At 40.4% G+C, this 22,762-nt stretch overlaps 1 protein-coding gene and 1 long non-coding RNA gene across 2 annotated transcripts in view; both read left to right on the top strand.

Annotated features, from left to right (window-relative positions):
* The window catches only part of LOC105225175 (rabankyrin-5), a 144,673-nt gene that overhangs the window by 9,506 nt on the left and 112,405 nt on the right, over positions 1-22,762 (top strand). The gene's annotated exons all lie outside the window — the stretch shown is intronic.
* Positions 446-19,792, top strand: LOC125776797 (uncharacterized). The gene is made up of 2 exons (XR_007421968.1): positions 446-604; positions 5,394-19,792. It is a non-coding gene; the product is annotated as an uncharacterized LOC125776797 (long non-coding RNA).

The raw sequence follows: 22,762 nt of genomic DNA on the forward strand, positions 1-22,762 counted from the left end.
CGAACTGAGAAATAATAGCGACAAGAACAGTTAGATACTTTTAGAGCAAAGAAGGAGTGCGCGATAGTTAGGCGCGGTTTCTTCGCAGTATTCGTTTGATAAATTTCATCGAGACGAGTTGTTGGACGTGGAGGAAATCGCAGTGTCGGTAGTGTTTGCACCAATGGGGCAAATCGACAAGAGTTTGTTGCGCTGGGGTACTCGTATATACTACCAGGGTTACAAGTAGCAAGAAGCTACAACAACAACTGCAGGCCCACGCTTTTAAGAAGCGTAATACAAAAGAGGATACATATTCATTCGGCCGATAGAGGAAAAAGTTCAAATTTTAAGTGAAACGTCACCAAAAAAGATTGGCCATTAAATTGTGCGATTCCGTAGTCAAATGGAATGAGGACAGAAGGAAATTGCGCAACTTCGTTCTGGATATTGTAGCAGGTTATACTAAAGGGTGATTTTTTAAGAGCTTGATAACTTTTTTAAAAAAAAAACGCATAAAATTTGCAAAATCTCATCGGTTCTTTATTTGAAACGTTAGATTGGTTCATGACATTTACTTTTTGAAGATAATTTCATTTAAATGTTGACCGCGGCTGCGTCTTAGGTGGTCCATTCGGAAAGTCCAATTTTGGGCAACTTTTTCGAGCATTTCGGCCGGAATAGCCCGAATTTCTTCGGAAATGTTGTCTTCCAAAGCTGGAATAGTTGCTGGCTTATTTCTGTAGACTTTAGACTTGACGTAGCCCCACAAAAAATAGTCTAAAGGCGTTAAATCGCATGATCTTGGTGGCCAACTTACGGGTCCATTTCTTGAGATGAATTGTTGTCCGAAGTTTTTCCCTCAAAATGGCCATAGAATCGCGAGCTGTGTGGCATGTAGCGCCATCTTGTTGAAACCACATGTCAACCAAGTTCAGTTCTTCCATTTTTGGCAACAAAAAGTTTGTTAGCATCGAACGATAGCGATCGCCATTCACCGTAACGTTGCGTCCAACAGCATCTTTGAAAAAATACGGTCCAATGATTCCACCAGCGTACAAACCACACCAAACAGTGCATTTTTCGGGATGCATGGGCAGTTCTTGAACGGCTTCTGGTTGCTGTTCACCCCAAATGCGGCAATTTTGCTTATTTACGTAGCCATTCAACCAGAAATGAGCCTCATCGCTGAACAAAATTTGTCGATAAACACATTTCGAACCGGACACTGATTTTGGTAATAAAATTCAATGATTTGCAAGCGTTGCTCGTTAGTAAGTCTATTCATGATGAAATGTCAAAGCATACTGAGCATCTTTCTCTTTGACACCATGTCTGAAATCCCACGTGATCTGTCAAATACTAATGCATGAAAATCCTAACCTCAAAAAAATCACCCGTTACTACTTGTTCAGAATAGACCCCGGCATATCCAACATATGTCCTGCGTGCAATGAGTCTCCGCATAACACTGCCCACCTCTTTGCCTTGCCCTGACAACTCCAGTTATCTGACACCCTTTTCCTTTTGGTCCGGCCCCGTCGAAACAGCACGATTCCTGGACCTCCGTTAGCTGACGTCGACGACAACTTAGATAATCCTTACCATCTTAACGGGGATTGAATAACCGTTAAAACAACAACAACGGGACAGAACGCAAAAAGAAGCAATCACAACGGGGCAGCATTTCTGGAGTGAAAGATAAACATATATATACGATGGTTCACGTAGATGGAATCCAGAATCAGGTGTTCTGAGGTTTCCTGTTCCATGCCGCAGAACCGGCAGTTTGCGCAAGAGGCGTTGACTATGTTGGACAAGAGCTTCCTGAGCCTGCAGTGCCTTTTGTAGAGCGGAACAAGGAGTAGGAATTTGTCTTAAGGGAGGATGATTATTTCCTTAAACCGTGGGAGCTTGTACGCTCTTAGAAGCAGCTTGATATGGCGCATTCTTGCTGCCGTGCGGAGCAGCTCCTTAAGAGTGTGGAACCCCACGGAAATGCATGGTTCTGGCCCCGTCATTTTGGATGCCGCCGCAAAGCGGGCTAGTTCGTTGACTAGCTCATTGCCGACGATTAGGTGTATCCGGTTGCACACCGATAGGCGGTTCAGCCTTCCTATACACCCCTCTACTAAAACCGACCTAACTCCATACGCTGAGTTGGCTTTAGTGCCGCTTGACTGTCGCTAAGTATGGCGATACGCTAGTTGCGATTGGAGATTGAGTTCTACGCACTACCTTATAGCAAAGACGTCTGCTTGAAAAATGCTCGGAAAACATCCCATTGGTATAGATAGTTTGGTATGCGGTCCCGCAAAGCTTGCTCCTTCCTGTGTTTTCGAACCGTCAGTGTACCTCTGGATAGTGCTGCTTCTCAGCAGTATATCGAGCGTGGAGTCATTCCACTCTGCCGTGCGGCAGGGACAATCGTTTTTTGAAAGAATGTAGATGCCCAAGTAGGAGGATGGAGTCATGTGTAGAAGTTCACGCAAGTGAGGAAAGTTCTCTGATCGCCATTCACTTGGGAGTGGCCAGAAACGATTCTTTTACATATGGCTCAAACAGCTCACGACTTCCGGTCTCTGACCAATTATCTTCTAGGTAGCCTAAGAACATCCGTTTGAAGGCGAGCTAAAGTGAGAAGGCGAAACATCCCTTGCATAGGATTGTGCGCTGGGTTTGGGACCCGCCACGTAAAAAAACACCCCAATGAAAACTAGCAATCAGCCTCGGATGAGAGACCCCCCCTTTTGACGACGACCATGGCAAACGAAATAAGGACTAGGAATTGAGGGCATGCACCTCGAATGTCCGGTCCTTTAATTGGGAAGGTGCCGCTGCCCAACTGGTTGATGTCCTCACGATAATAAAGACTGACATCACCGCCGTCCAAGAAATGCGATGGACGGGACAAGTACTGAGACAAGTAGGTCCTTGTGGCATTTACTACGGTGGCCATATAAAGGAGCGCAAGTTTGGTGTGGGATTCGTGGTGGGAGAGAGACTCAATCCGCATCAAAGCGAGGTTCTTCAACATATCGCTGATTTGCGCCCACGCCCCGACGGAAGAGAAGGATGATGTGAAGGGATGCTTTCTATTAGAGCTTGGAGCGCGCCTATTGATAATGTTGTGATTGACGGAAGACACGTCTCCAATGTTCTAGACTTGCGTACGCTGCGAGGGCTGTGAGTATGAAGAGCTTGATAAGCTGGCCGACAGGGGTAATGCTCAAAAATGCAACGAAAAAATGCGGCAGCTTACAGAAGGTTTCTAGACCGGAGCATACTCTTGTAGATCCCCCAAAGGTAATCTAGTCACAGATGCCCAGAACATACTTCAATTATGGAGGGAAAACTTCTCCAGCCTTCTGAATGGCAATGAACGTACAACGCCAGGAGAAGGCGAACCCGATTCCCCAATCGATGACAATGGAGCAGACGTTTCATTGCCCGACCATGAAGAAGTTCGAATAGCCATTACTCTCATGAAGAGCAACAAAGCGGCGGGGGACGCTCCATAAGTGACAATCTTAGTGCCGCTTGATTATCGCAAAGTAGGGCTATACGCTCTTTGCGATAGTTGCGTTGGAGGTTTATCTCTATGCACTACCACATTTAGTGCGTGGGCCTGCGATCCCTGCACCGATACTTTTCGACGTTTTCGAGCCTTCAATGTATCATTTGATCGTACAATTCCTCAGCAGCAGCTCGAGGGTGGAATCGTTTCACTCATCCTTGCGGCCAATGGTATAGTGCCACTTATCTCTTTCATACTTTGAGACGAGAGTACCTTACCTTTGTCCTCCCTCTCTGCCGTTATTTGCAGAAGTGAAGCGGTGTGAGTTCAAGCACGACTTTAAGTGTTGCCGTCTGACAGGGGCGCATTGCACTCTACTTGCAGACACAAGCTATTCGTTGCATCTCCGATAGTTGGAGCCCTATGAAAGCCTGCGTAGCTTTTGAGGCCCAGGCCATCACCCCATACGTGATTATTGGTCGCACGATCATAGTCTACAACCACCTAACAATCTTTGGCTTGCAGCCCAGCATTTTCCCGCCAGCCGATTGCACACCATTAGTGCTTTTGTCGCCTTGACCAAGGCCAGATCAACATTCTGCATCTACCGCAGAGTAGAATCTAGTGTGAAACCAAGATATTTGATCACGTTGGTTGTCACTATCCCTCTGCCCCCAAGTGTAAGGTTCCTGAGACTGGGTATTAACGTCTCGTGAAGTAATTACAATGTCGTCCGCTTACCCTTGGCAGAGGATCCCATTGTCAGTTAGCAATGCTAGAAGGTCGTCCAACACAAGACTCCATAGCAGGGGGGATAGCACGCCCCCCTGTGGGCAGCCCATTGTTGTGCCAAGACGAATCATTGTATCTCCTACTGTGGTTTCAGCAATTCTGGTGCGCAATATGCTCTATATCTATCTGCGCACCGGTGTTTCCACATTATTTTTCTCCAGTGCCCTGGCTACACTCTTGTCAGACGTGTTGTCAAAAGCAGCTTCAATGTCTAGGAAGGCGCAAAGCATCACTTCCCCTCTCTCCAGTGTATCTCCGAGGTTAACTGGTAAAGAGTAGTATTGGTTGATCTGCCTGCTCAGTATGCATGCTGAGCGATGGGCGTTCGCATCACATCATAGGATTAGGGGCAGTCTGTGCAGTACCTTACCAGTCTATCCTCGGCCTCTGTGGGTGCTGTGGATGCCTCTCCTCACAGCCGAGGCTGTGCCCGCGTGGTGCAGATTCACGTGGGCAACTTCCACGTTGACAGCCACTTCAAGATCGGTTCAATGAGGAGCCGGACCTCATCCCCGCCGTCATCCGCGCTGTCATCCGTAGGATCCCCTAGCCCCTCGAGGAGTTCCTATGTGGATGGTAGCTCCCCTCATACAAGCTTCTTCACAACTTCCTTGTTCTCGGTGGCCGTTGTAATTCAAGCGGAAGCTTGCTCCTCAGACGTACTTGTACGACTCGTCGTCGATACAAAGATTCAGTATCCAACGTATGTCCACCCCTCTTTTTGCGCAGAGGACGCAGCCCTTCCAGCCTTCCAACTTGGGAGCGATCTCCCTTAGCCAGATATCGGTCCTCTCGTCCTTGCAGCCCACATGCAATATGCCTTCTTTGCCAACCTAATGGAAGGACGATGCGTATTAAGTGCCTCTTGATGAGTTGTTGCATTCCGGCATTTGTGAAAGCTTGATTATAATTTTTTAAATATTTCATTCTCTGATACATCATATTAAAGGGTGATTTTTTAAGAGCTTGATAACTTTTTAAAAAAAAAAAAACGCATAAAATTTGCAAAATCTTATCGGTTCTTTATTTGAAACGTTAGATTGGTTCATGACATTTACTTTTTGAAGATATTTTCATTTAAATGTTGACCCCGGCTGTGTCTTAGATGGTCCATTCGGAAAGTCCAATTTTGGGCAACTTTTTCGAGCATTTCGGCCGGAATAGCCCGAATTTCTTCGGAAATGTTGTCTTCCAAAGCTGGAATAGTTGCTGGCTTATTTCTGTAGACTTTAGACTTGACGTAGCCCCACAAAAAATAGTCTAAAGGCGTTAAATCGCATGATCTTGGTGGCCAACTTACGGGTCCATTTCTTGAGATGAATTGTTGTCCGAAGTTTTCCCTCAAAATGGCCATAGAATCGCGAGCTGTGTGGCATGTAGTGCCATCTTGTTGAAACCACATGTCAACCAAGTTCAGTTCTTCCATTTTTGGCAACAAAAAGTTTGTTAGCATCGAACGATAGCGATCGCCATTCACCGTAACGTTGCGTCCAACAGCATCTTTGAAAAAATACGGTCCAATGATTCCACCAGCGTACAAACCACACCAAACAGTGCATTTTTCGGGATGCATGGGCAGTTCTTGAACGGCTTCTGGTTGCTCTTCACCCCAAATGCGGCAATTTTGCTTATTTACGTAGCCATTCAACCAGAAATGAGCCTCATCGCTGAACAAAATTTGTCGATAAAAAAGCGGATTTTCACATTTCGAACCGAACACTGATTTTGGTAATAAAATTCAATGATTTGCAAGCGTTGCTCGTTAGTAAGTCTATTCATGATGAAATGTCAAAGCATACTGAGCATCTTTCTCTTTGACACCATGTCTGAAATCCCACGTGATCTGTCAAATACTAATGCATGAAAATCCTAACCTCAAAAAAATCACCCGTTATATATAATTTGAAGCCATGTATATACTTAACCCGATAATTATTATTGTGGTTAGCAATAAAAATTTATTTGTGATGGAATTATTAATTTGTTTAATTTCTGAATATTGTCAAAGTGATATTTTGATTGTGATTCTAAAATTTTTAATTTTTAATTCTTATTTATTATTTATTTTTCTTAAATTCTTTTACCTCTTATGATAATATTCGGAATCAATTTCTACAGATACATTGAACTATGTAGGTTAATTCCTTTTATGCTTTCGTTATTTACTTTATGCGTTCCGTCGATTATAATGTTACCATGACTTAAATCTATTACAGGATAGTTCTTTTCTTGGATTATGTTACAATGTGCTTCCTTGTTTAGTAATATTGTGTTTACACATTTATTTGCTTCAATTGTTTTTACAGTTTCGTACAGGAGTATAATTATTGTTACATACATATAGTGACTAAGTTGTCAAATTGTAATATACCTTGTTTATACTAACACCTTTAGTTTGAAAGTTTGGCATACATTTTTTTGAGATTGGATATTTATATATAATATTACAATAACGGTGTCTTGTATTCTTAGTACGTGAATTCTTGCATATTTTAAAACATTAATAATTTTGTTGCAAAACATAAATTTCAATTTTTTGCAAAATTTATTGTAGTAGTTAAGTCTAATAATTCTCTATAGAATTGGAGGAGTGTTTGATATTTCATTCTTTTAATGTTAAACCTCTGTATTAGGGTTTCAAAGTTTGCATTTATATTTCTTCGTATATCGTAGGTTTAGTCCTATGATTAATTGAGTTTTCATTGTTGCGAAGGTTATCCTTGTGTACGGTCCTCCCCTCGGTTGTTAAGATCGTGTCCTCACGATTTTCTTTAACCCGAGTTATTTCTAATATTGTGGAATTCAACTGTTCAACTAGAGCGTTTGATGTCGAATGGCTGGGCGTAGTCATTGTGTGTTGTATATGTAATTTTTATTATAATGCTCGTGGCGCGATGCTTTTAAGATATTCATTATCAGTCATGCGTTGTGAGCAGAATGAGTATATTTCAGTGAGAACTTCTTCTAGAGTTCTATGGAATTGTTTTCTAGTTTTCTAATACACGCATATTTTGAATATCAATCTATGCTTGTTGATTATGTGGTATTGTTAATGTGAAATATGTCCATTTTTATGGATGTACCAATGCCTTTTGGTATTGGGGTTTTTCCATATACTTGTTTTGTTGGGAGACGGTCATATTTATTTTCTTTGCATATGACACATATTTTTGCGAGTTTCTTGGTTTCTTCTCTCAGAGTATTTTTTTATGAGCTTCTATGTGCTCTTTCGTGAGTATGCTTCATTATTTCATCTCGTTCTTTCTCTACTTTTTTTTCGCTGAGTCAAATGTAATATAATGTCGTGTACTCGTATTTCGTAAAAAGTTTCTAGTTGCGTGTGGAAAGCTGCTGTGATATTTGGATTTATTACTTTTTCAACGTTCCAATTAAATCATTTTGTGTTGTGAAATGGACGATGAACCTTTCGTATTTTGGAAATACCGTGGTTTGTATTAATTGCGTTTCGCTTAATTTTATTATAATTATTTTATTTTTAAATTGATTTATAGGAGCGGCTACTTTCTTTATTCTTACTGGAGCTGAGGTTTCTGTAAAGTGTATGGACTTGTTGGTTGTTACAAAGACCTGTCAGCTATGTGCGTCTGCTATTACATTTGGAGAACCTGCTTTATATTTTAATTTGGCTCCATATTCTTCTATCTGATTTTTCCATCTCTTTAGTGGTGATCAGTGTAAATTGTTAAATTCGTTATACCAAACAAGCAGTTTCTAAGTTTACGCAGTGACCATACAATCGCGAACATTTCTCACTCATTCGTGGAGTAATTTTGTTCGGTTTGTGTCAATGTGCGTGATATGAATGCAATTGGGTTTCTTGCCTGGGCTAATACAGCTCCTATTGCATAATTGCTTGCGTCAGTCGTGAGTTCGAATTCTTTCTCAAAGTCTGGCAGATATATGTAATTTTATTTGCTCTTTGTTTTGAAATGAAAACAAAGTTAACATTTCATTTTGTTTTTTCAATGTAACGCAACTTGATAAATAAAACTTTTTGGTTTCTGTTCCGGTGTACAGAAAAGATGGTTTTCTAACTCGTGAGCACGCTACGTATATCTGGCTGTGTGAAAAACATAGCATTTATGCCACACACTATGAAACTATCCTTGTGTACTGTTGATTGTCATTTCAAATGCAATTTTCACTGGAAACGGAATACGTTGGAACTGAAATGGTAAATCGTGAGAACTCAAATGAATTCGTAGAATCAAGCATTCTGCCCCCTTGTATTCGATAGGTGCGTCACAATCAGTCGGGTTCCATTACACGGTTTCGTTGCATGAAGACTGCGAAACATATAACGACTGATCTAACTTTGAGACGCAAATGATGCGGTGGCATACCAAGCCTCTCCAAAGAATTTAGAAATTCCACTGGATAATTCACGGCGTCGTCTTCATTGTCAAGACAATCGATCGATTTGTATGAGCGCAATTCTCTCGTAGTTACGATAATTTGTCTAATGTCCGAACATTCGTGATGAGTTCATCTTTCGTTAATTGATAAACGGCAGATGGAATCGATATCAAACCACCGGAAGAATCGACCGGAATTTCCCCATTTCCAATTCTTAGCGAATTTTGCATAATTTATGCGGATTTGAAGGCTGATATGTCGAAATGATTATCGCGAAAAGTGTGCGAACTTCATTTGCACTCCAGTGATTATCATTTTCAAAAAGTTGCACACACCGTATCATTCACAGTACGCAATGACTCAAATGAAGCTGAACCGCGTACATTTATCAATAACAACCGAAGGTAGAAACTATCGTTGTTTTTCGGGTGGATTGTGTAAATTCGTCCTAATGCATTAGTTGAGAACACACCTGGATGTCCATCTACTAGTTTCTTCGACGATGCATTCCACGTATAATATCAAGGTATTTCCGAATGTCCTCGCAAACGGATCACTGACGAAAGTTGAGCAAAAACTCGTAAATGTTAATTTTGTTGCTGGCGGTGTTTTCACTGGCTGTACTGTATTCTCTGGATTGAAATACACTCTTTGACCATTCTCCAAATTAACTGCGAGACGCACAACAGTCGGAAAACGTTCAAGAATTGCAAAACGAAATATCCTACAAGGCGCTTTAGTTGGTGACTTTCTTTTGGTGAGGTACTTACAAACGTATTTTATCGATTATACCAAACTGCAATACTCAACATTGATATGAGTTTTGAATGTGAGTTAGACAATAATGGTGAATATAGACGATCCATGTGTTGTCAACTTCGATATTCACTCTTCTAAATTGGATGCTGAATGCTCTGTCATTGTCATTTGGCGAGTAACACCGATAGAGTGGATATCAATTATTTTTAGTTTGTGTTTCCGAAAGAAAAACACTTGGATACTGTTTCGTGCATTTATTGTGAGACATACAAACCGAAGTGGGATTGTGGTGTCCGCAAGGTCCATGCACCCTATTGGTTTTTATCACTTCTTTCTTTGCATCAGGAATTTCCGCATGATTGAATGATTTCATCAATTTGATCTGGTGTAACCACCATCCACAATCCAAAGAAGAATGTGTGCGTGCGGCAAACCTTTCTTTTGCCACTCAACAGAGTACATCTAGCATCTAACAGCACCATATATACGTATGTACGTTGCTTCAAGATAAAGTCCATCGAAGCTGTTGCTTGAAAAGTCGCGCTGTGACATCGTGACGATCGCTTGCTGATTGACCGCGATCCATAATACTGCACATATGCATTCTGGGAGTACTCGGTCATGTGCCTTGGGCTGCTAATGTATGTTGATGCCAAAAAGAACGCCGACCGATATTAGGGCGACCTCTTCGTGGCATCGTAACAAATACATACATAACATTTTCACTGAATAATTTTCAAACATTTTTGAAGCAAACGACAAATTTGAACGATTCAAATAATTGAAAAACGAAACAAAAAAAATTGAAAAAAAAAAATTTGTATGGAAAAAAATTAACTTTTTGGAATAATCCAATTTTCCGACTTTTCCTCACGAAAAGCATACCGGTTTTTTATTTCTAAATTAACACAGAACATTCTCTGACAATTTCATCAAGATTGGTTCAGTCGTTCCCTTAGCGTTACTAATAAACAAACATTCATTCATTTGTATGGGAAAAAGAAAAGGGATGTTTTTAGGGGTTTTCCCGCAACTATTCGAATTTTTCTTGCCGTAAAAACCATCCTTGAGCCTCAACGAACATTTTAAAAAAAGAATTGGCAAAATTAGTCCACGCTTTTTTGAGTTATGCGCTTACCAACACATTTTGCGATTAATTTTTATATATAAGATGTTCGAGCTTTTGTTTTTTGATATATTCCCATTCTCACCTCGCAAAAATATTGTGAGTGGTTTTGTTATTTGGCCGAAATTTTTGATAAATGCCCAAGAATGATCGAAGTTCTTTTAGGTTTTCAGGGGTTTTGTACCTATCTATGGCTTCGATTCTTTTGGAGTCTACTGTAATCGTACCGTTTTGAATAATGTGCCCTAGGAATTCTGTTTGTCTCTGAAAAATGTGAATTTTCGTCTGAAACTTTCATATTGGCTTTATGTAAAGTTTGTATGATATTGGTAATGTCTTTCATATGTATGTTGTTACGGTGTAGCTGAATATATTAGGACATCATCAGTATATACATATGCATATTTGGCAATGTAAGGCCTGAGTATGTCATCAACATATCTTTGGAAGATTGAGGGGGCGCACATTGGGATATCTGTGGCCGAAATTCAAAAATTTCATGTTGTCTGATTTGAATGAAAATTTCACAGTTTGTTACCAACTATCTATACATTATTTTCCCAAAGTATTAGGATTCTATCTGCATTAGTTTTTTGTCCAGAAATACCCAAAGTTGGTGAATGTAGAAAACATCAAAATTAGCAAAAAATTTACTCAAAAGTCAAATCATTGATACAATAAAACAACTATTGAAATTCAACTTTGTTATTATTTTTCATTTATAATATGTATCAAAGAAAAAATTTGCATCAAAATCCATTGAAAAAAATAATGCATAAAAAATTTTGTGGAACAACATAATTTGGACGTCAAAATTTCAATGTTCTTCAAATTCAAAGTGGTGCATCTTTTTAGCGCTGTCTACCGCTGTCGACATACATATACCGAATTAAAGCCTGAAGTCTCAGCTAAACGATAAAAAAAATTCAGCTGCCCCAAATTGCCCCCCTTGAAAAAAACAATGTCAGAATGTCACGAAGATGTAAGAAATTTGCTAAAAGAGACTTAATAAAAGAGAATTTAGTTGTATGGGAGGTGGGCGTAAAAGTGGGCGGATATTATTGAAATTTAACACCAACATATATAAAGTCATAAAAATGCTATGTACCAAAAATCAGTGCTGTAGGTCAAAAATTAAGTTTCACCTTATATGGGAGGTGGGCGTAAAATAAAATTTTTTAAAAAAATTTTTTAATTTTTTTCTTGATTGGAATCCAAAACAATGATGTACCAAATGTCATTATCCTGCGACAACTCCTTATATTTTTAGCCGCAGTATGCACTAGCAGAAACCTATGTGGGGCGTTCTTTAGTCCGAATAGTAAACGAAGGAATTCGTATTTCGCACTATTTATTGAGAAGGCTGTTGTTTTTCCCTGTCTTGTTCCTCGATCATGATTTGGTGAATTCCTGATTCTAAATCGAAAACGGTGAAATAATTAGCGTTACCTAAATTCAGTAGCATCATTGTTATGTCTGGGATAGGATATCTATCTGAGATGGTTACTTTATTTAATTTTTGAAAGTCTATTACCATCCTTCTTTTTGCTTTCCCTTTATCGTATGTACCTTTTTTTGATACTGTCCATATAGGCGAATTATATTTACTTGGTTGGATTATTTTATTTTTCAATAATTTATTTATTTCTTCTTCTACAAATCCTCTATCTGTCTGTGTACAGGGATATTGTATTACCCAGTTTCAACCGTAGTTTGTATGGTAGTAATTCATTGTTATGATTCTCTTGCATTCAAATTTTTATCTCTTCTTCATATTTTTGTTCTCCTAAGTGTAGTTTAGGTTAACTGAATCTGTAATTTTGGAGAAACTAATGGAGTAATCGAAAATAGTTATGATAGCTGTCATTTATTTTAAGCCTTTAATGCCTATAACAAAATCACAATCTTTGAGTTTATCTAACTTCATGAATTCCTTATCGAATCCTAATAAATTCACTTCTCTTTTTTGGGTTATTACTGAATTCCCATGCATTGTTTTTGTTAATTGTTTCAACTTAATTCTTTCAGCATACGGATAATTTATACTCACATAATTTTCTTCTGAACCGGTATCTATTTGTAAAAAAACTGGATTACCATCCGGAGATATTCTTTGTAATCTGTGCAATCCATTCCTCTTTATAAAAGATATTTGATTATTGTATTCACTTGAAGTAGGGAATCGTTGATTTGATTTAGTTTCCAATCCTTTAGTCGTTGTTAATTGAATGATTCTTCTTGATCTCTCTTCCTAAAGTGGTTAATTGGATTTCGGAAAGAATTAAAGCTTGTTGATGCTGTGGTTGTTGGGGAACATCCTGTTGCACTGGTTGATGTTGAGTAGGTGGTCTATATTGAGCGGACGAATTTACTTCCATTGGTTCTACGGGTTGCATCCTGCTGGGCTGATTCTGTGAGGTTTGCTGCATATATGGTACATATTTTATAGCGATGCTTCTTAATCCTGATATAAATGTGCGCACTGCTTTGAATTGTACTTCAGTTGTTATGCCTCGGGATACTTTCTCGTTTTTATGGGTCATTTCTATTTGCGATAGAATCAAATTTATGGCTCAACCGGGGGGAGCAGAGGAAGGGGAAGACCTTCACTCCGTTGGAAGGACCAAGTGGACAAGGACCTGGCTTCGCTTGGGATATCCAATTGGCACGTAGCGAAAAGAAGAAATACTGGCGCGCTTTTGTTAACTCGGTGTCTGCGCCAGTAAAGAAGAAGAAGAATATTTGTGCTGCTGTACCAATGATTTTAGATTGTATCACCATGAGAGCTTGCACGTATTTATTGTGTCTTTCGAAATTTTAAATGCTATTCATTAGTCTGGTAGCCATTTTTCTCTATGCTCTGTATTCGTTTTGGTCACCGTTGAACGTGGTGAGGATCTTGAATATGTTCAGATCCATTTCTTCGGGATTGTTGAGTGTATATTTGTAATCTGGTGCAGGATGAGGTATATTCAGATATCAGTTTTCCTGCATGGATACTCTCCTTTGTAAATCTGCTAGTATAGCCTGTAGTGCTGCTAAATTTGCTGGAGTTGGCATCCTTGTAGATTTCACTTTGTTCCCCTATGAGGTAACTTTTCCTATTTAAAGGTTTTGTTTTCACTGTGACTATGTCTCCTTTCAATTTTTATGACCGGCTTACGAAGGATTTTATAAACGGATACTCTTTATCGCGGTCCCTGCTCGGGCGCCAGTTAATATTCTTATCAAAATAGAAATAGATTTTTTAAGCCCAAGTAAAAGGACTGTTTCTTTATTGTTGATGTTTATTATTACTAATGACGTAGGCAGTCTAGTAATTAAGAACGTTGTTTGCTTGATTACAATTCTTAATATAGCATTTACTTAGTCTTACGAAGGATTTTATAAACGGAATTCTTTTTATCGCGGTCCCTGGTCGGGCGCCTTTTAATATTCTTATCAAAATAAAAATATATTTTTTATAAGTAAAAGGACTTTTTTTATAGTAGGAGGAGAACCATCAAAAGCTGTAGTGCGGAACTTTAATCCGCTAAACTCTCACTCCCACGGAACCACCAGATAAGGTATTACTTCATGGGAGTGACAACACACTTTACGTTTTTTACTCTAAAGCAGGGATGGGCACATTTTTGCCCGAAAAGTTAGTAAAGTGCGCACGGGGGCTAGATGAGGGAAATATCAGTGTACGGAGGGAAGGGCATAAGAAGTTGCGAGAAAAAATCAATTACATTCCTCCGCAACTTAATGTTCATCGCAGAATGGTTGCGGCAATACTGACATTGTACACAAATTTAATAGCGGAAGTTTACTTCATATCAGAATTGTACAGTTGTGTGAACAAAAAGAGGTAAACATAATTTGCACGTTTTAGAGATTCGCATTAATATCTGTTTTAATTTACCATTGCAAGCTGGAAATTCTAATCACAGTTAGGAAAAAAATATATGTCTATGTTATACTTGTACCTAAAAACAATTTTATTTAATAAGAAAACATCATATTTTAAAACTTCACAACACCCTATGGTTATTCCTATTTTGTTCACACCACTATACATGTGATAGATCAGTTAACGGTGGTGATGCCAGTTGTAAAAATTCATTTTAGTTACAATTGGGAAAACTTTTCTCAAGTTGTGGGCTTTTATACGTACATATGCATATCTGCATATATAAAAAAAAAAGATACTTGTGACCATTATATACATATATTGTGTTTAAACATATTGCTGTTCCATTTAATGAAAATACTTATATAAATATATGATTTGTGATATTCTCACTTTGGTTGTTTTATCAAAATATTCAAAGAATTGAGGTTTTTTCTATAATTGTTTTGTTAAACTTGAAAAATCTAAGTTGCCTCTGGAAATGTATTAAAATAATAATATGCGCTATAGAAAGGAGGGAACACATATTTTCAAAAATATAAGAAATCATCAAATAAAAATATATTTGCGCGGTATGACGTTATTGATTGAGAGTGGCTAAGCACACAAATAGAATACAGACGCTAATGGCAGAAAGATCTTCTCACTTCGCTACGAGCGGCAAGCGTTTTGTTCTCGTTTTCATTCGAACAATGTTGCTATTACTCAATACGCATATGTAGTTTTGTACATATCTAAGTTTTCAATTATAATTTTTCATAAAATAAAATATCAAAACTGAAATCCAACTATTAAAACTAGTTTATACATTTGTAAATAATAGCATTCGATTCTGAATTTGAGTTATTTTAAGAAAAGTTCAAATATATTGAAGACAATTTTTATAATTACTACAGTATATAGAATAATAAGTAGGTTATCTGATTTAAATTTTGGTACAACAATGCGTGTAACTATAGCAAATGAGATTAAACCAAACAAATAATTTATTATTTCAAATAAACAAAATTAAAGGCTGATATAAAGACATATTAAAAAAATGATTACTAAAATCAAGTATTTATTATACTTTTTGTTATTTGTCTTACATTTTATAAATTTATAGTAGTTACAAAGAAACTTAAAATTGTTAGGCAATTTTACAGTTATTACCCACAGTGCAACTTCCCATATATGCGCACGCTTTCATTTGTAAACATGGTGTGGGAAAATACGTTGCTCTCTTTTGTAAATATGGAGTGGTAAAATACGTTGCTCTCACTTCCCTCTTCCTGTTTGCCCGCGATGATCCCCTCACCTAGCCCTCAAAATGTGCACTCGTGCCCGCACGGGCAAAATGCCAATGAGGGTTAATCAGCCCTATCACGCAATCCATCGTACCAAAGCTACGAATACGAATGTCCGCTACGAATACGAACAATTTGCTATCATTGAATTCATGTGAATTCGAAACTTTTGTTGCCAGACTTAATTTTGAATTTTGACATTTCGAAATCAGCTGTGTAGAAGAAAAAATAAAAATTAGGATTAATAAAAGTGGAAACGTTTATATTCAAATTGATTTTACGACCAAAAAATATGTATTCGCTAACGTTTTCATTTATGTTGCTTGAGGAAGAACGTGAGAGAAGTCGGCGTGATATAAAAATTCACCGAAAATCACTGAGGGACAGGAATAACCCTTTCGATGTGGACGAAAAAATGTACAGTTCATAAATCCATAAAAATTCATTGTTAAATTTTATTAAAATTATTTTTCTAAAACAGGTTTATTAAAAACTATCGCTTAAATAAGGCGGCCTTTACGTATGTCCTCGATGTTCTAGAGAGGAATGCAAGTTCTTCAAGATCGTCGTCTATATCTTTACTTCATCGATTGTCTTCAGTTTTACGGTTTTTAGCTGAAAGAGGCTATCAGCATGGAGTGGATATTCCAATGGCTCAGTCAACATTTTGTTGCATCTTAAAAGAAGTATTGGGATTGCTTCAGTCTCATTTGTGCCCTCAGTGGATAAACCTCGATTAAAGTGATGTTGAAAAAAGGGAAGCGAAAAAGGATTTTTTTCAGAAATACGGATTTCCAGGCGCGATTTTATGTGTAGACGGGACACATATTAAAATCGTTGCCCCAACTAAAGATAAGTTTCTCTATTATAACCGCAAAGGATACTTTAGTATCATTGCCATGATTGTAAGTTTGGTGACAAATTCGCATTTCAAACATCTTAATCAATGTTTTGCAGATATGTGGCAATAAAATGAAAATACGTTATGTCAATGTTCAGTTTCCTGGCAGCAATCATGACTCTCACATATGGAAATTTATTTCTCCGTTAGCACAAACCTGTCGTACAAAAATTCCGCTAAACTTAAAAATTTTCCGTTCCCAGTGAATTCAGTGAACGCAACTCTACGAATTTCGAACTTACTTTCGGAACTGTTCGAATTGCATGATAGCAGTTTCGTAACTTTCCCGAAAAAACACTCTACGATGGATTGCGTGATAGGGCTGAATATGCCCACCCCAGTTCTAAAGCACGGACGGACTGACGCCTATTCTGTTGTAACTGTCTTAATTTAGTCATGATGGAAGTTGCCGCCTCGCGAACAACTATCCACTTGTTGGAGGACTGACACATAAATGCAGTCAAATTTTCCACCATTAGGCTACCAGCTAGTGCAGTTTCTAACTTTTCCCCTTATGTTTCGAAACCGAGGACAGTGGAAAAACACGTGTTCAGAGTCTTCTCTGGACTCCGCACACATCGAACAATACGGACTGACGCCATTTTGAAATTTGTATAGGTAGCCTCTGAAGCACTCATGTCCGCTTAATATTTGAGTCAAGTGGAAGTCCAGGTCTCCATGTTGTCTAGTTATCCACATATGGATGTCTGGTATAAGTCTGTGGGTCCACCGTCCTTTGGTTGAGGTTTGCCACCGTTGCTGCCATATAATTATGGTCTTTGTTCTCTCCTCTCTTTTTTTGATTTTTGTAATTGGCGCTGATTGCTCATATAATCTTGCGAATTTGTATCCCTGGATGTCTATGGGCGGCATACCAGCTAGTACTTCAGCTGCTTCGCTGGAAATAGTTCGGAAAGTACTTGTTACTCTTATTGCTGTGAGTCTATGCACCGCATTTATTGATCTAGCATACGCTTTAATGTTTAGAGCCTGTATCCATACTGGAGCTGCATATAATATAATTGAGCTCATCGCTTTTGCTATTAGAAGTCGGCGCTTTGTTGTTTTTGAATTTTTTGGCTATGGCCAATAGTTTTTCTTCAGTAACCAGTGATTCAGCAGTTTCGTTTCGTTGCTCAGCGTTAGTAATCGGTTCGTGCGTCGGGAATAATGCCTAGACGACTTTCTTCATGAACGGAGCGCATTTGGGTTGCTGCCGCTTATTTTTGAACTTGGATGCATATTTTATAAGCAGTCCCCCAGGGGTTTATATTCGGTTCTCCACAGATCTTTTCAAAACAGTTCCTTTTGCTACGGGTTATAGCTGACTTTAAGAGCTTTTGTGGCTTCTAAAAGCTTCTTTTAAACGGTTTTCGTTTTCGCCACTTCGATTGTGTTGTTGGTGATGTCGAGCTGCGTGACAGAGTTTTCTCAGCGTGGGAATTTCTTTATTCCACCAGTATACAGGTCTTCGCTTATCGTGACATTTCGTCTTTCGGATTGTAGCATTTTCGCAATGCGGTTGCTAAGTGGACGCCGCCTTCGCCTGGTGCTATTGCTGCACTTCAGGCTGTGTCAAAAAAGTATAAAATGTTCGGTGACACCCGAACTTAGCCCTTCCTTACTTGTTGCCTTTCATGAAAATGGGAGATCTTAGCATGGACGCCTTTATCTGAAAAGAATCAGCAAAATCGAGAACGGCGGTGGTGAAAGGCAGAGCGAAATTGCAGCGCTTAGGTGGAAGTGCTACCATAATCTGCGTTCGCATTTAAAAATGGGTTTAGAACTAAGTGAGAGCTCTTATTATCAATCGGCTTCTACTCTCTGAGTAATGGTATGTCGCGACTGAAGTAGCGCGTTTGGGTTGATGCGATAAGAGCGATCTTTGCGTTTTGTAAGTCTTGATGCGTAGTTCCACTTTGTATTCGGGGGAGTAGTTCACCCACCGTGGAATTTGTATCTGCAAGATGTCTTTCAGATTACTAGCAAACTGGGACCACTTTTCTAAGCGAAGAGGTTTCACTTGTTTGTCCCAGTCGGTTCCGTCTAGCCATAATTCTTGAATCAGGATTTTCGCTTGTATCATAATTGGCGAAAGCCATCCTGCGGGGTCGAAGTTTTGCCATTGAGGATAAAATTTGTCTTTGTTATGTCGGATAATGCGGATATGGGCTCTGTCGTGTATGAAAACTGGTCCGATATCGCTTCCAATGGATGACCAGTGTTTTTGTTGTACTTTCTTTTTCGAAGATAAGGAAATTAGTATCGAACAAATTTTCGTTTGGTATATTTTTTAAGATATTTGGGTGATTAGCTGTGATCTTTTTTATCTTGGGTAACTGTTTTCAATTTAAAGTCGCGTAGTGGACTATTGCGAGATTTTCGGAAAATAATTCGCTGAATATCTTGATCATCTTTATGTGCGATTATTTGTCGATACATTTTTTGACATCTCCCATTGAAAACGTATTTGTATATCTTCTTCTTTACTGGCGTAGACACCGCTTACGCGATTATAGCCGAGTCAACAACAGCGCGCCAGTCGTTTCTTCTCTTCGCTACGTGGCGCCAATTGGATATTCCAAGCGAGGCCAGGTCCTTCTCCACTTGGTCCTTCCAACGGAGTGGAGGTCTTCCTCTTCCTCTGCTTCCCGTGTCGGGTACTGCGTCGAACACTTTCAGAGCTGGAGTGTTTTCATCCATCCGGACAACATGACCTAGCCAGCGTAGCCGCTGTCTTTTAATTCGCTGAACTATGTCAATGTCGTCGTATAACTCGTACACCTCATCGTTCCATCGAATGCGATATTCGCCGTGGCCAACGCGCAAAGGACCATAAATCTTTCGCAGAACTTTTCTCTCGAAAACTCGCAACGTCGACTCATCGGTTGTTGTCATCGTCCAAGCCTCTGCACCATATAGCAGGACGGGAATTATGAGCGACTTATAGAGTTTGGTTTTTGTTCGTCGAGAGAGGACTTTACTTTTCAATTGCCTACTCAGTCCGAAGTAGCACCTGTTGGCAAGAGTAATCCTGCGTTGGATTTCCAGGCTGACATTGTTGGTGGTGTTAATGCTGGTTCCTAAATAGACGAAATTATCTACAACTTCAAAGTTATGACTGTCAACAGTGACGTGAGTGCCAAGTCGCGAGTGCGACGACTGTTTGTTTGATGACAGGAGATATTTCGTCTTGCCCTCGTTCACTGCCAGACCCATTTGCGTTGCTTCCTTGTTCAGTCTGGAGAAAGCAGAACTAACGGCGCGGGTGTTGAGACCGATGATATCAATATCATCGTCATACGCCAGCAGCTGTACACTCTTATAAAAGATTGTACCTGCTCGATTCAGTTCTGCAGCTCGAATTATTTTCTCCAGCAGCAGATTGAAAAAGTCGCACGATAGGGAGTCGCCTTGTCTGAAACCTCGTTTGGTATCGAACGGCTCGGAGAGGTCCTTCCCGATCCTGACGGAGCTTTTCGTGTTGGTCAGCGTCAGTTTACACAGCCGTATTAGTTTTGCGGGGATACCAAATTCAGACATCGCGGCATAAAGGCAGCTCCTTTTCGTGCTGTCGAAAGCAGCTTTGAAATCGACGAATAGGTGGTGAGTGTCGATTCTTCTTTCACGGGTCTTTTCCAAGATTTGGCGCATGGTGAATATCTGGTCGGTTGTTGATTTACCAGGTATGAAGCCACACTGATAAGGTCCAATCAGTTTGTTGACGGTGGGCTTTAATCTTTCACACAATACGCTCGATAGAACCTTATATGCAATGTTGAGGAGGCTAATCCCACGGTAGTTGGCGCAGATTGTGGGGTCTCCTTTTTTATGGATTGGGTATAGCACACTTAGATTCCAATCGTTGGGCATGCTTTCGTCCGACCATATTTTACAAAGAAGCTGATGCATGCTCCTTATCAGCTCTTCGCCGCCGTGTTTGAATAGCTCGGCCGGCAAACCGTCGGCCCCTGCCGCTTTGTTGTTCTTCAGGCGGCCAATTGCTATTCGAACTTCTTCATGACCGGGTAATGGAACGTCTGCTCCATCGTCATCGATTGGGGAATCGGGTTCGCCTTCTCCTGGTGTTATGCGTTCACTGACATTCAGCAGGCTGGAGAAGTGTTCCCTCCATAATCTAAGTATGCTCTGGGCATCGGTAACTAGATCACCTTTGGGGGTTCTACAGGAGTATGCTCCGGTCTTGAAACCTTCTGTAAGCCGCCGCGTTTTTTCGTAGAATTTTCGAGCATTACCCCTGTCGGCCAGCTTATCAAGCTGTTTGTACTAACGCATTTCGGCCTCTTTCTTCTTCTGTCTGCAAATGCGTCTCGCTTCCCTCTTCAACTCTCGGTATCTATCCCATCCCGCACGTGTTGTGGTCGATCGTAACGTTACGAGGTAGGCAGCCTGTTTTCTCTCCGCTGCGACACCGCACTCCTCGTCGTACCAGCTGTTCTTTTGCACCAATGGTTTCGGTTGCAGCTGTACGTAAGGAGTTTGAAATGCCGCCCCACAGTTCCCTTATACCGAGTTGTTGACGAGTGCTCTCAGAGAGCAGGAGCGCAAGCCGAGTAGAAAATCTTTCGGCTGTCTCTTGTGATTGCAGCTTCTCGACGTCGAACCTTCCTTGTGTTTGTTGGCGTGCGTTTTTTGCTGCACAGAGGCGGGTGCGAATTTTGGCTGCAACAATATAGTGGTCCGAGTCGATGTTAGGACCTCGGAGCGCACGCACATCTAAAACACTGGAGACGTGTCTTTCGTCTATCACAACATGATCGATCTGGTTGGTGGTTTTTCGATCCGGAGACAGCCAGGTAGCTTGATGTATCTTCTTATGCTGGAATCTAGTACTACAGATAACCATATTTCGGGCCCCGGCGAAGTCGATCAGCCTCAACCCATTTGGGGATGTTTCCTCGTGGATGCTGAATTTACCGACCGTAGTGCCAAAGATACCTTCTTTGCCCACCCTGGCGTTGAAGTCGCCAAGCACGATTTTAACATCGTGGCGGGGGCATCTCTCATAAGTGCGCTCCAAGCACTCATAAAAGGCATCTTTGGTCACATCGTCCTTCTCTTCCGTCGGGGCGTGGGCGCAAATCAGCGATATGTTGAAGAACCTCGCTTTGATGCGGATTGTGACTAGACGTTCATTCACCGGAGTGAATGATAGTACTCGGCGACGGAGTCTCTCTCCCACCACGAATCCCACACCAAACTTGCGCTCCTTTATATGGCCACTGTAGTAAATGTCACAAGGACCTACTCGTCTATGTCCTTGTCCCGTCCATCGCATTTCTTGGACGGCGGTGATGTCAGCCTTTATCTTTACGAGGACATCTACCAGCTGGGCAGCGGCACCTTCCCAATTAAGGGACCGGACATTCCAGGTGCATGCCCTCAAATCATAGTCCTTGTTTCGTTTGCCGTGGTCGTCATCAAAAGGGGGGTCTCTCGTCCGAGGCTGTTTTTTTCTTTTCATTGGGGGTGTTTTTTACGTGGCGGGTCCCAAACCCAGCGCACAACCCTATGCAGGGGATGTTTCGCCTTCTCACTTTAGCTCGCCTTCAAACGGATGTTCTTAGGCTACCCAGAGGATACTTGGTCAAAGACCGGAAGTCGTGAGCTGCTTGAGTCATATGTAAAAGAATCGTTTCTGGCCACTCCCAAGTGAATGGCGATCAGAGAACTTTCCTCACTTGCGTGAACTTCTACACATGACTCCATCCTATTTGTATATAGCCCAATTTAATATGAGGAGCATTAAATCGGGTTGGAGTTTGGGTCCCGTGAATAGAATATCATGTAGGGAACTCCCCGAGCTGGTGGATCTTGAGGTATTGAAGACAACTCTACCTTTTGGTGCTTTTTTGTCTGGCTTCATTGCTGCATCATGTGGCTGATTGCGTATGGAGATCGACTACGCAAATATGATCGTCGAAGCCATGATATAGCTTCTTTATAAGGCCAAGCCGCGATTCGGTAAAGGGGAGACAATCGTCATGAATCAGGACACTATCTCCAATCTTTGACGCACTTTCTATAGTTTTCCATAGGTACCCCTCGTCGAGGCGCTTCTTCTTTCCAGCAGCGACTGAAATTATGGTGGAGAGTTTTAATTCTTTCTCAT

The sequence above is a fragment of the Bactrocera dorsalis genome, chromosome 2 (genome assembly GCF_023373825.1).
Source record: "Bactrocera dorsalis isolate Fly_Bdor chromosome 2, ASM2337382v1, whole genome shotgun sequence".
Lineage (NCBI taxonomy): Eukaryota > Metazoa > Arthropoda > Insecta > Diptera > Tephritidae > Bactrocera > Bactrocera dorsalis.